The 12,798-nt window shown below is 42.5% G+C and overlaps 1 long non-coding RNA gene across 1 annotated transcript; it reads right to left on the bottom strand.

The window, feature by feature from the left end:
• Window positions 1-164: 164 nt before the first annotated feature.
• On the bottom strand, window positions 165-1,418 carry LOC106409684. Its single transcript, XR_001282146.3, has 2 exons — window positions 1,118-1,418; window positions 165-357 (listed from the first exon to the last, which is right to left on the bottom strand). It is a non-coding gene; the product is annotated as an uncharacterized LOC106409684 (long non-coding RNA).
• Window positions 1,419-12,798: the final 11,380 nt, after the last annotated feature.

The raw sequence follows: 12,798 nt of genomic DNA, 5'->3' as shown, positions 1-12,798 counted from the left end.
TGGCTTGAAATATACTTTCCAAGTCACAAAACTTAATTATGTAACCTGGAATATCCATTCAAAACTCGTTCCTCTAATCTTCAGTTTGAGGCTTTGAAACTCGTACCAAGTCATAGAGTTGTGTTAGGTTAGACTAACCTAAATCATATTCAATACACCACGAATATAAAACGTACTTTATTTCATATATATATAACATGAAGTTCACAAGCCCAAAATATTATACATAAGATCCATGGACACAGCCGAAAGTAAAACATACATTCATATATCTTGAAAACGAGTTTTACCAAAAGATGTCCAATCTATACCAGCTCCTACAGTTCCATGAGTGATACAGTCCTTTCTACTGGCCACCTGCAAAAGGATGTGAGTAGTTTCACTTAGTGAGCCAGGGTTCTCTATCTAGCATATACAACTACCCGTCAATCCAAACCCAACTCCAAACACAAGTAAAACGGGTAGTTCATCAATCAATAATTAAAATATTAAAACATAAACAATTAAAGCAGTTAACCACTAAACCATAATAAATCGAACACTCTTAATGAGTGTCAACACATCAATCAAATATATATATATATATATATTATTTTAGGGCCCAACAGAATCATTCTTCTTCCATACAAGGGACACCGGCAATCCCTTCACTATTACACCACAAAGGCGTACGCGCTCGGAGATCCGCCCGGTCACGATCCTCAGTCATCGCCGTGCCCCGGTCCTCTATCGGATCCGCTGGGGGCTGTCACATCTACGTGTGACACTCGGCCTTGGTGATCAAACCAATTTAAACCGAGCCCACCACTTTCCGGACCACAACCGGCTTAGTGGTATCATTTGAGAAAGCAATGACCTGCAAACTACTAGAACCACTACGAGGTTCTCACACCACAGTACCAACGCGAGGTACATACATTTCAGAATAACATACAATAATCATACAATAATCGGAGTGCTTAGACTAGTCTTGGTATACACTTAGCCCAAACATCGTCTCAAGCCTTAGAACCACAAATTGCCACCTAGACCGGTCCGGCTTTCGTAGCTCAGGAACCGTCACCAATGTCAAGAACCTTCATTAAAATTTGTTAACAAACAATTAACCGTGACTCACAGTGATTAAGCGATGTGGCTCGACTCTTTGATTATGAATGTTGACCAAACCCTTCTTAACCACTCCAAACCTTTGTCTTGGTTCCGTGCTGATAATCTTTTACCTTCAGATTTCCTATTCGGGTCAGATAAATTGAACTCGGGTTCAACTTTTTAGGTGGATTTCCGTGTGTGTTCCTAAATGTCCTAAGGGGATATTTATAGGTGTGAGGGGTTAATAGAAATAGATGTGGGCATCCTTGCATGAGGGAGCAGGACGTGGAGCTGGCAGCAACTGGACACCACTTTTTACAGAAAGGCGACACATGTCCAGCAGCTTCATCGCAGCTGCATCATCGAGACACATGTCCAACAGTTTTCATGAGAGAGCAGGAGGTGGCAAATCGTGGCAGCAGCTGGACATTACTCTCTATCGAATAACGACACATGTCCAAGAGCTTCATCACAAGCAGCTGCATCATCGGGCTAAGTAAGCAGGCTGATTGATGACTCATCTGCAGCAGCTCAAGCACACAGCCACCTTACAGAGTTATCGTCCAGCTTCTTTTACAAGAGAACGCTTAACTCTACCCAATCGATGCACATTCAGTCTCGAGTGTTCTACCAGCACTACTGAGCATCAATTATTTATTTCTTCATTCAAAATTTCATTTACTCCAACCAAACATTTTTAAATTACTCCCAAGGCCATTTTACCTTAACGGCCCAAGAATAATTTTCCGACCATTTTTCTCATCCATCTAGGATATTTTAGATCAAACAATTGATATTTTTGATCCACCATATTTCTCGAGGAATCTTACCATACCATCTGATTCTTCTAAAATCTAACTTGAAATTCTGATTTCTTCTCAAGAAGCTCAATTAAAACTCGGCTTGTACTATTTCGATATCAATCTTCAGCTTCATATTTTGTCTCCAGCGAAATTTATTTTCGAAAAATAAATTACGAACTTGTAATAAATTCTTTCTCACGAGGACGGGATATTATAATTATCCTGTGATATTTAATGTTAATAAATTTTGATTTTCTTTGGCAGTTTTCACATTTGCAATAAATTTTGTTTCCACCTAGGCAAAATAAAGCTGCAGTCTGCATGGCCCCTTCTATGGGCCATATATATAAACTAGGTCTGGCCATTCGGTTTTTGGTTCGGTTTCGGTTCGGCTAATTCGGGTTTCAGATTTTTCGGTTTTGGACTTCAGGTAACCAAAGAGGAACCGCCCAAAAATCGGTTCGGTTTCGGTTCGGATCAGATAATTACATCAGGAACCGGTAACTACCCAAAAATTATCCGGTCCAGTTCGGTTCTAGTTACTTTTGTACTTAATCTACCCAAAAGCACCCAAAAATAACAAATCTACTCGAAGTACCCAAATAAAAAGTATCCAAATTACCCAATAAAATATTTGAAATACTTTTTTTTAAACATTAAAATTTATAAAATATTGTTTAATTTTAAAATTATAACTAATAAAATCTGAATATTTTAGTATTTAGCTCAAATGTGACTAAATATATTTTTGGATTTATAACATATTTTAAATATTTTAGTTATTTAAAATGTAAGTATAATTAATATTTTTAAATATGTATTATATTTCGGGTATCCAAAAGTACCCATTCGGTTATCAACTCGGTTCCGGTTCGGTCTGGGTACCCACAATATTTTATGATAGGAACCGTTCGGGTTATTATGTTTTCTAGTTCGGTTTCGGATCGGATAATTTCGGTTTGGTATAGTTCGGTACGGTTCGGTTTTTCGGTTCCGGTTAATTTTGCCCATGCCTAATATAAACAATCATCGATTCATGGCTATTGATGGAACTTGTAGAGGTAAGTTACTTTGGACTCGTGTAATGAGAATAATTTTAAAACGCAAAATTCTCAGAAAAATTTGATGGATATTGGTAATTATAAAAGTAAAGCATGTACTAAATGAACAAAAATGTTTGGTGGTGTAGTTGGTTATCACGTCAGTATCACTGAAGGTCTCCGGTTCTAATCTGGACAGAGGTGTGTCTATATTGTATTGAACAAAGTATTCGACTCAGACTCCGATTAATATAATTTTATTTGGAGCTCCAAAATTTAAATATAATTTATATTCTAGTAATTCAGATTTATTTAAAAAAAATATTTCCACGAAAATTTAAACAATTCACCTTATGAATTCAACTATTTTTTTCTTATATTTTTTGTTTAGTTTTAGATTTGTATATTTGGTGAAAATAATATATTATATTAGAAAATTGTTTCAAATATAGTTATAAATAAATTTATTTTTAAAACTTGCCTTAAGCCACTAAAACCCGTGATACACTAAAACTGAATTTTTCCTACTGTCAAGTTAACAGTGGTAATTGTAGTATTTAAGATTCAATCTAGAGGACGAGTTTACACTTTATTTTTGTGAGTTTTCAACTTAGCTAAAACTAAAGGTGGAGTTTGAATTAGGTGGTAACGTGCAAGTAAAGGAAATAATTGTAAGGAGTAAATTCAATATTAAAGAGAAGCCAATCTAGGGTTTCTCATCGGGTGTTGATGCTAAACCAAACATTTATTCAAGCGCAATGTAACACAATCTAGAACACGGATCACTTAAGTAGAACAGACCACTGTCGTGGTGCTGCTCCCTTTGCGGTTCGACCTTGACACCTAAACTCTTGTTTGGATCAAGGATTGACCACAAGCAGTAGAGATCAAGTCTGATAGGTTCACCGAGCACTCTAGTATCTACTTTCACCCAATATCAAGTAATCGACTACACGGTTAATGAACAGATTAAACATAAGATCTAGCAGTAAGTGATCAGGTTATAACTAGCATTAAGAACAGAGATGAATAAAGACACAATATGGTTGCTTATTTATGTTTAGCTTTTGCGATCAACACCCTAGAACCCTAGACAAGCTAGCCGACTACTCAGCCATGGTACAAGATAAACCATACATAATAACAGAATAATACTGCATATAAATCCAAAGAGAAATCAATAGGGTTCATGATAATCTTGGTGAAGAAGAGGAGCCGTCTCCCTTACAATAGCAAAATCCAATAATTCCGTCTAGGTCTCTTGCAAAAACTAGCGTAATCAAAATAAAGATAATGATGACTTTTTATATGGAGGCGCCATCGACTTCAGAGGAGGGAATAAGTGATTAGGGAAAATCTTTGAAAGATATGGAAACTTCCATAAATGTCAGGAACAATCGCCTGGCTGCTCCTAGTGGGATCAACCATCAGACTGCTCCGCTTGATTGTTCCGCGGGGAGAGACTCCAATTCTTGCTCCTTTCTTCACGCTTCTTCCTTCAGTTCTTCAGTCTACTCCAGACCTGAAATGACTCTAAAAGGACTGGACTAACTCGATAAAACATTGAAAACAAGTTAAAAAGCATATACACAATGGTGTCAAAAACACCATTTATCAATTCTCCCAGACTTAGATCATTGTTTGTCCTCGAACAAGGCAAGTATCAAGAACAGGGAAAATGTTTGAAAGTGTGGGAACTCTCCTATTTCTCACTAACCATACCTTAACGACGAATCTCTGAACCACACAAGCAAGAAACTAAGACCACACACTCTTACCATAACTTCCTCTGATCGCTGTTCAAAGATCGGCTCCATACTCTTCATCTCATACCTGAAAAAGCACGCTATCGAGACAGAACTCCCTATATTCATTTAAGAGTGGCTTGATCCTCTCATCACAGGCATTTTTCAGGGTTGACAGGCTAGCTGTGAACAGCCTAATTTTATAGTGGATTTAAAGACTGTTTAGGGGCTACCAATTTTTGTAGTGGATGCAGGATATCGCGCAAAATAGTAAGAGAGGACGGATCCATTGATGTCCACAACCCCTTACTCATTTTGTTGACTCTGGAGCGAACGCTCCGACTGTTTTCCTGCTCCATATCGTCGGTACCAACTCTCTTTGTTCTGCCATCCAGTGGTTCCCTTTCCTTGGTTCTTCTACTGTAATCCTCATAATATCAAAGGAGAGCTCTTATTCAGAATCTCAGTCTGAAAAGAGACGGCATGTCAAACAAGTAGAAGTAGTTGCGATCGATCTCATCAGAGAGCAACTAGCCAAGCAGAAACTTCTTCTTCGTCGAGCTCCAACCGAATTGGCTCAAGAGGATCGACGTCCAACTAGTTGTTGACGTCTGCTCGGTTTAGTCCTCCTTCTCCATCAATGATCTCATATAAAAAAACATATACATACTTTTTTTTTGATACATGCTGAGATCAAAGATGATGGTGTGGCGGAGAAGGAGGTGATGCATGGAATGATTGGCGCCACTGGCGATTCTACTAGTTCTCCCTTGTTCTCAACTGACTGTTCTGGAGCAGTTGTTTTGACTTCTAAACTGACTGTTCTCCTTGTTCAGTTTGAAACTTTGCAACGATAACGAGTAAGAGGCTGCATCGATCTTTTTCTCTCCAACCTTTTTTGCACATATCTGCACCTATGGAACTGAAAAACAGAATGCATGAAGGTGGAATAAAGGCTTAGGTGCAAAGTAGGAACTAGCTAAAGATGAGCTAGCCACTCAGGATCAGCAAGATAGGTAAAAAGAATAAGAAGTCATGAGTATAGGTCTCGTTTCCCTGATCTAATGCCCATAACAAGAGGAAATTGCAGTCAAAATTAGGTTCAAGTTAGGTGGAGTTAAGTCTACCCAGCGTAACCTGATCGGCTGAAAATTTTTGGAGGGTCAAGTGAGATAAGTCAGGGTTGTTCCAGGTCCAAGTGTGGGTCTTTCGTCACTACTAAGGTCACTGAATAAGAAAGTTAAAGCACGAGGTGGTTAAAACATCATCACATAATAGGGTCCTATTTCCCACAAGAGTTTAGACTGACTCGATGAAAACACAAGGACTGACTCGAACATGAAAGCCAAAAGAAACAAGAGATAGATTAGTAGCACACAATCGCCTCCCCCAGACTTACTTCACACCATCCTTGGTGTGAAAAAAAAATCGAGGAAGGCTCAAACAAACCAAATAAAAACTAATCAAAGCAAAGAAAAATAAATTTTTCAAACGGATAGCACAATGAGATAAGATGGTGGGGCGGATCAGTCCGACTCCCCGCTCTCGGAGCGACCAGCTGTCCTCCTGTTGTGCGGTAGTCGCCCTCCAACTGCGGAAGATCCAACTGGTTCTTTGCCTCGGGATGTGATTGCTGCAGCGTCTGCTCCTGCGCAGATGTTCTGCCCTCTTGGCCGCCGAAACAGCCCCCCGTGATCGCCTTGAGGATCCTCTTCATGAGGCTGTTGTTCTTGCGCTGGGAATCAACCATCCAACAGCGGTAAGTCGCATCATCTGCATCATCATCGAGTGGACTCAAATCATAAGCAGCGTCCTCGTCTGGTGTGATGTCTTCTACATCATCCATATCATCATCTGGAGGCGGTGCTCGTGGATCAGCGCACAGGAACTCCGGGTCTAGCAGGAAGTTGATGTTCTCGATCGTGCTGAAGTTCGTGAGGTGTGGCTGCGAGAGCTTGCAGTACAACATGTTTCCTTCCTTGTCTGCGAACTTGTAGGTGGACTCGTCGCGAAGGATGTCGCAAGCGGTCAGATAAGGGGTGTCGATATACTCGATCTCATGGTTGACCGCGTATGATCTGAGGTTGATCCCAAAGTATTTGAACAGAGGAGTGAGCAGGCTACCACTCCTTCTTGTTCTCGGACTTGTTGTTGGCCCTCATCAAGCAATCCCTTCGAGAATAGAACATCCATATGAGATAATACCCGGGGTTAGTTTGAACCGGCTGGATTGGGATGGCCCTAGCTCTGCGAATCTCGTCCTCAAGCCCTAAGTACAGCATCTGCAGCTCCCCCTTGGTGACCTTCGAGGTCTGATCCTTGGCGAATAGGAGGTTGGAGACCATCTTCGCAATTACCCTTAGAGTAGGGTTTCTTATCTGGGGCTGGTACGCCTTGCGGGATGTGAATGTTCTGTTCGCAATGAGGTCCCAAAAGCGGTCTGTTGGTGCAAACTTATTCTCCACTGCAACCTCCCTATGCTCGTCTGAAATCTCATATATCTCGTTGAGCTTGTCAAGCGAGAGGGAGCAGAATTTGTCGTCGGCCATGAATGAGAATGAGTAGTTCTCATATGTAGGCGCGGAAGGGTCGTCGTACCCGATGTGAGCTGTAGCGAGCACTTGCCGGACGAGGTCGGGGTAAAGCTCGTGTGTTCGGTAGCAAAGGGGAGCAATCCCCATGGCGTGGAGTGTTTCGAACACATCAGTTTCGAGCCCAAGGGAGAGAAGGGTGTCCGCGTGACCAAAGCGAGTGGGCAGGATCTCGATGTGAAGGAGTGAGTTGTACCGTTTCGTAGATTCCTTATCCCATCCCTCACAGTTGAAGTCGAAGAGCATCGGGTCATCGATATTGATTGACTGACCCTCTTGACCCTCACGCGGCCATGGGTATGAAGTCGGAGCATTGTGGTTTGGAGGCGGCACATAGTTCTCGCGGGTGATCTTCGGGGTTTTAACTGACTTTTGCTTGGTCCGTGGAGGCATCTGCAAAACAGAACAAGCAGTTGTTGATTAGTACAATTCGTGGGTTGTCCAGAAAAGGATGGAACCTTACCCATTCTCAATTAAACTCAGGTCCATTCAATTTCCAAACAACCCGACTATAACATTAAGAATAATGACCCGCGATTCACCATAAAATTAAACCAATTAGCAAACCAAGGCGGTTCATATTTTCAGTTTTGATTCTTCTACCATTCTAGCAACATAGGATGTGTTCATTCAAAGATGTTATTAACAAGTATTGACTGAGAGTGCGAGAAGAAGAAAAGAGAAAGAACCACAAATCGCGATTTGCATGCGCGTTTTTTGGAGATGTCGATTGTTACTTTGATCGGTTGAGAGAGATGAATGCAAAAAAGAATGAACTCGAAATTCCAAGGAGTTAGAACTAAAAAGCGTGACAATTGATTGAGAGGTTAAAGAGTTTGGCTTAGGCTTCTATCCTTAAGGGAGAGAAGTTTGCGGCGAGTGGGGGCTAAGTGGGGAAGTGGGGTGGGTTACCCTTAAATAGACAAACCCTAACCGCTTCCTCTTCTCTTTTTTTTTTAGGGTCCAAAGACTTACCTGAGAGAACAGCTGTTCTCCAGCGAGAACAGTCTACGGATTGTTCCTCCGGGAAACTTCAGTTTTGTTTTTCATGAAAAAAAAAATTAAAACAAACTACAGAAGAATTGAAAGGGAAAGCATATTTACACTTACCGGTGGGTTGCCTCCCACCAAGCGCTCGATTTAAGTCACTAGCTTGACTTTGGGTAGCCAATTAGGCTGTGGAAGGATCGCCTAAGGGAATTTTTTCACCTTCTGCGATTGTTGTTTCAGCAAAGTATGGCTTGATACGCTGACCATTAACAACAAACTCTCCTCCATTCGTGTCCAGCAACAGGGGCAGACCTCTTTAATGGTAAACGGTCCAGACCATATGGACTTCAACTTTCCAGGGAACAGCTTCAATCTGGAGTTGAAGAGCAAGACCTGATCATTCGGTTCAAAGCTTCGGCTGAAGATCCGCTTGTCATGATATTCTTTGGTCTTTTCCTTGTAGATCCTTGTGCTCTCATAAGCGAGATGCATGTTCTCTTCTAGCTCGTGGATCTGGATTGAGCGCCTCTCCTTGGCTGATTTGATATCGAAGTTGAGCAGTTTGACAGCCCATGCCACCTTGTACTCTAGTTCCACAAGGTGAAAAGGAGTGGTCCTGAGTGGTGTCTTGTAGGCTGTTCTGTAAGCCCACAATGCATCATCTAATTTGAGAGACCAGTCCTTGCGTGTAGTGCCGACTAATTTCTGGAGAATGCTCTTGATCTCTCTATTAGACACTTCTACTTGGCCACTTGTTTGAGGGTGATATGCAGTTGCGACTTTATGTTTGACACTGTTCTTCTTCAAGAGGCCTTGGAAGACCTTGTTGATGAAATGGGTGCCGCCATCGCTTATGACCACCCTAGGTACTCCAAACCTTGGAAAGATGATGGATTTGAACATCTTGGTCACAACCCGCGCGTCATTAGTGGGGCTGGCGATTGCCTCAACCCACTTTGAAACATAATCCACTGCCACTAGAATGTACTCGTTCTTATATGAGGGTGGGAATGGTCCCATGATGTCTATCCCCCAACAGTCGAACACCTCAATCTCGAGTATGAAGTTCTGAGGCATCTCGTTCCTCTTGCTGATGTTCCCTTGTCTTTGGCACGAATTGCACTTGGAGATGAAAGCTTGAGCATCACGGAACATTGTGGGCCACCAGAAACCGGCTTGCAAGACCTCGGAGACGGTCTTGAATGCTGCAAAGTGTCCGGCATAAGAGGAACCATGGCAGTGATGTAGGATTCCTGGAATCTCAGCTTCTAGAACACATCGTTGGAACACTCCATCCTTGCAGTGTCGATACAGGAACGGTTCATCACAAAAGTAGAGTTTTGCATCCCTCAGCAACTTCCTCTTCTCATTACCAGTAAACTCAATGGGTTCCCTCTCCGCAGCTAAGAAATTAGCTATCTCAGAAAATCAAGGTAGGTGGGAATATCTCTTCTTGATTGCAGCAACGGTGTTCCTGGACTGCATAACAGTCTGCAGGAAGATTATCTTGATTGTTGTCAACAAACAGACCAATCGCATAGACTTGTTCTTCTGGGAGACAATCGTCGAGAGCAGTCTCCTCGTCGATCTTCATCCTTGACAGATGATCCGCTACTCCATTCTCAATTCCCTTCTTATCCTTGATCTCAAGATCGAATTCCTGGAGTAGAAGGATCCATCGGACTAGGCGTGGTTTGGCGTCTTTCTTAGTTAGCAGGTACCTCAGAGCCGCGTGATCTGTGTGCACAATCACTTTAGAACCTACTAGGTAGGACCTAAACTTCTCGAAGGCATAGACAATGGCAAAAAGCTCCTTCTCAGTCGTGACATATCGGCATTGGGCTTCATCCATTGTCCTGCTCGCGTAGTTGATCACATGCAGTTTCTTATCTTTCTGTTGTCCCAGCACTGCTTCCACTGCGAAATCACTCGCATCTGTCATTATCTCGAAAGGTAAGTCCCAGTCTGGAGGTTGAACGACTGGCGCACTGATCAAGGCTCCTTTTATCGTGTGGAAAGCAGTCAAGCAATCACTATCGAACTCGAACTTAGTGTCCTTGCAGAGCAGCCTAGTGAGTGGTCTTGCGATCATTGAGAAGTCCTTGATGAACCTCCTGTAGAAACCGGCGTACCCCAAAAAGCTTCTGATTCCCATGACTGAAGTTGGTGGTTACAGACTCATCATTACCTCAATCTTTGCCTTGTCAACCTCGACTCTCTTCTTGGAAATCTTGTGTCCGAGAACAATCCCATCTTTCACCATGAAGTGGCAGTTCTCCCAGTTGAGCACCAGATCTCTCTCCTCGCATCGTTGCAACACCCTGCACAAATTTTTCAAACAGACAGAAAAGAGCTTCCATAGACACTAAAGTCATCCATGAAAACCTTTATTATGTCCTCAATCAGATCAGTAAAAATGGACATCATGCAACGTTGAAAGGTCGCAGGAGCGTTGCACAAGCTGAACGGCATCCTCCTGTAGGCAAATGTGCCATATGGGCATGTGAGTGTCGTCTTCTCCTGATCATCTGAGTGGATGAGAATCTGAAAGAAACCTGAATAACCATCTAAAAAGCAATAGTATGGGTGGTTGGCCAGTTTTCAAGCATTTGATCAATGAAAGGGAGTGGAAAGTGATCCTTGTGAGTCGCGACATTCAATTTACGAAAATCAATGCACATGTGATGTCCAGTGACAGTTCTAGTAGGGATCAATTTATTCTTTTCATTTGTTATAACAGTTATTCCACCTTTCTTAGGAACTACATGAACCGGACTAATCTAGTTACTATCAGAGATGGCATAGATCACACCAGCCTCTAGAAGTTTCATTATCTCTTTCTTAACAACATCTTTTAGATTTGGGTTTAACCTCCTCTGATGTTCTATAGAAGTCATTGATTCATCTTCTAGATGTATTCTATGCATGCATACATCAGGTGAAATACCATGAATGTCAGCTAAAGAATATCCTAATGCCTTACGATACTTTCTTAGCTCACACAAAAGTTTAGCAGTTTCCACATTATTCAGCTCAGAGTTCATAATAACGGGATAGGTGGAATTTGGTCCCAAGAACGCGTACCTGAGCCCCGTAGGGAGGGATTTGAGCTCGATCTTTGGAGCTTTCAGCTCGCTCCATGGATCGTCGAGTTGCACGTTCAGCATGGTTGCTCTTTTGGGAGCATTCGCTCCGACTATACTGCTCTGATCGCTCTCGTCTTTCTCCCCTAGACTTAGATAAGCGACCATCTTTTCCATGCTTCTGGCAGAGTCAAGCATCTTGTCGTACCCGTCCGCGTCCACGCTCATGACGTTGTGTTCAGTCTCAGCTCGGGCTAGAGCCAGTTTGAGCGGATCATTGATCAAGACTTTCTCAATCATTCCCTCTTGAGGGGATAGCGCCTGATCTTCGCCTTCAACTGTGTAGGTTTGTGCGTCTATCATCCGTTTCTTCAGCAGTTTTTTCATCTCGAACTTCATCGCGATGTCTCCCAGGTGAAGATCAATCCTTCCTTGTCGAACATCAATAATCGCACCAGCCGTGCACAAGAAAGGACAACCCAGGATGAGTGGATCTCTTCGTCAACCTCTAGAACCACAATTTTTTTCGGAACAAAGGTGTTGCCCACTCGGACATGGAGATCGTCAAGAATACCCACCGGTGACTTGACTGATCTGTCTACGAACACCAGGGAGATTCTTGTTGGTTTGAAGTCTGTGAATCCCAGTCGTTTTGCCACAGAGTACACTCGAACCTAAGGCACAAAGAGAACAAGCGAATATTGTTTTCCTAATTTGTATTGAGAGAACAAACTTGCCTGGATCACTCAATTTCTTAATCGGCATGTTCTGAAGTTCTGCACTGCACTCCTTTGAAACCAACAATAGCTCACTGTCTCGAGTTATCTTGTCGGAGATCAAACCTTTCATCAAACTGCGCATAGAAGGTATCATCTGGATCACATCAATCAGAGGTAACTTGATAGTTGGATCCTCTAGCATCTTTTTACACTTTGTCTCCTCCCGATCCTTCCGAGATGTCTTTTCTGGAACAGGGTATGGAACATTAGGGGTGTATTCCCGCGAAGGAACAGGCTCTATAGGTGTAGCGGCAGGGGTTGGATTAGTCTCAGCAGACTGTTCTGGTTCCTCATCAAATAGAGGGACAGCTTCGAATTGTGGCTGCTCGCCCTCCTTTTGATTGGCCTTCTCTGCCGCTGATAGTTTCTTAGAGGCTGCACCCGGGAGTGTTATTCCATTCCTTAGTGCCACGGCACTGCATTCCTTAGAATTCTTATTGTTGGGGTCAAAATCGCTCACGACGGAATTAATGTCTGAAAGTCCGTAAAAATTGGCATGAACGTTTTTACGAAAAAAAAATCTTCAAAAAACATTTATTTTTACGAAGAATCTTGCGGAGAAAACACATTCACGAAAAATCGGAGAAAGACTCGAACAAGGTTGCCGCGTAGCAACCAGCCTACAAGCTGGTCGCTACGTAGCGACCGAGCACGTGCACGGCTCGGTCGCTATGTAGC

This window comes from Brassica napus, chromosome C5, assembly GCF_020379485.1.
Source record: "Brassica napus cultivar Da-Ae chromosome C5, Da-Ae, whole genome shotgun sequence".
NCBI classification, from domain to species: Eukaryota; Viridiplantae; Streptophyta; class Magnoliopsida; order Brassicales; family Brassicaceae; genus Brassica; species Brassica napus.
Note: the sequence above shows the minus strand (reverse complement) of the source record. Positions and strands in the feature narration are given on the sequence as shown.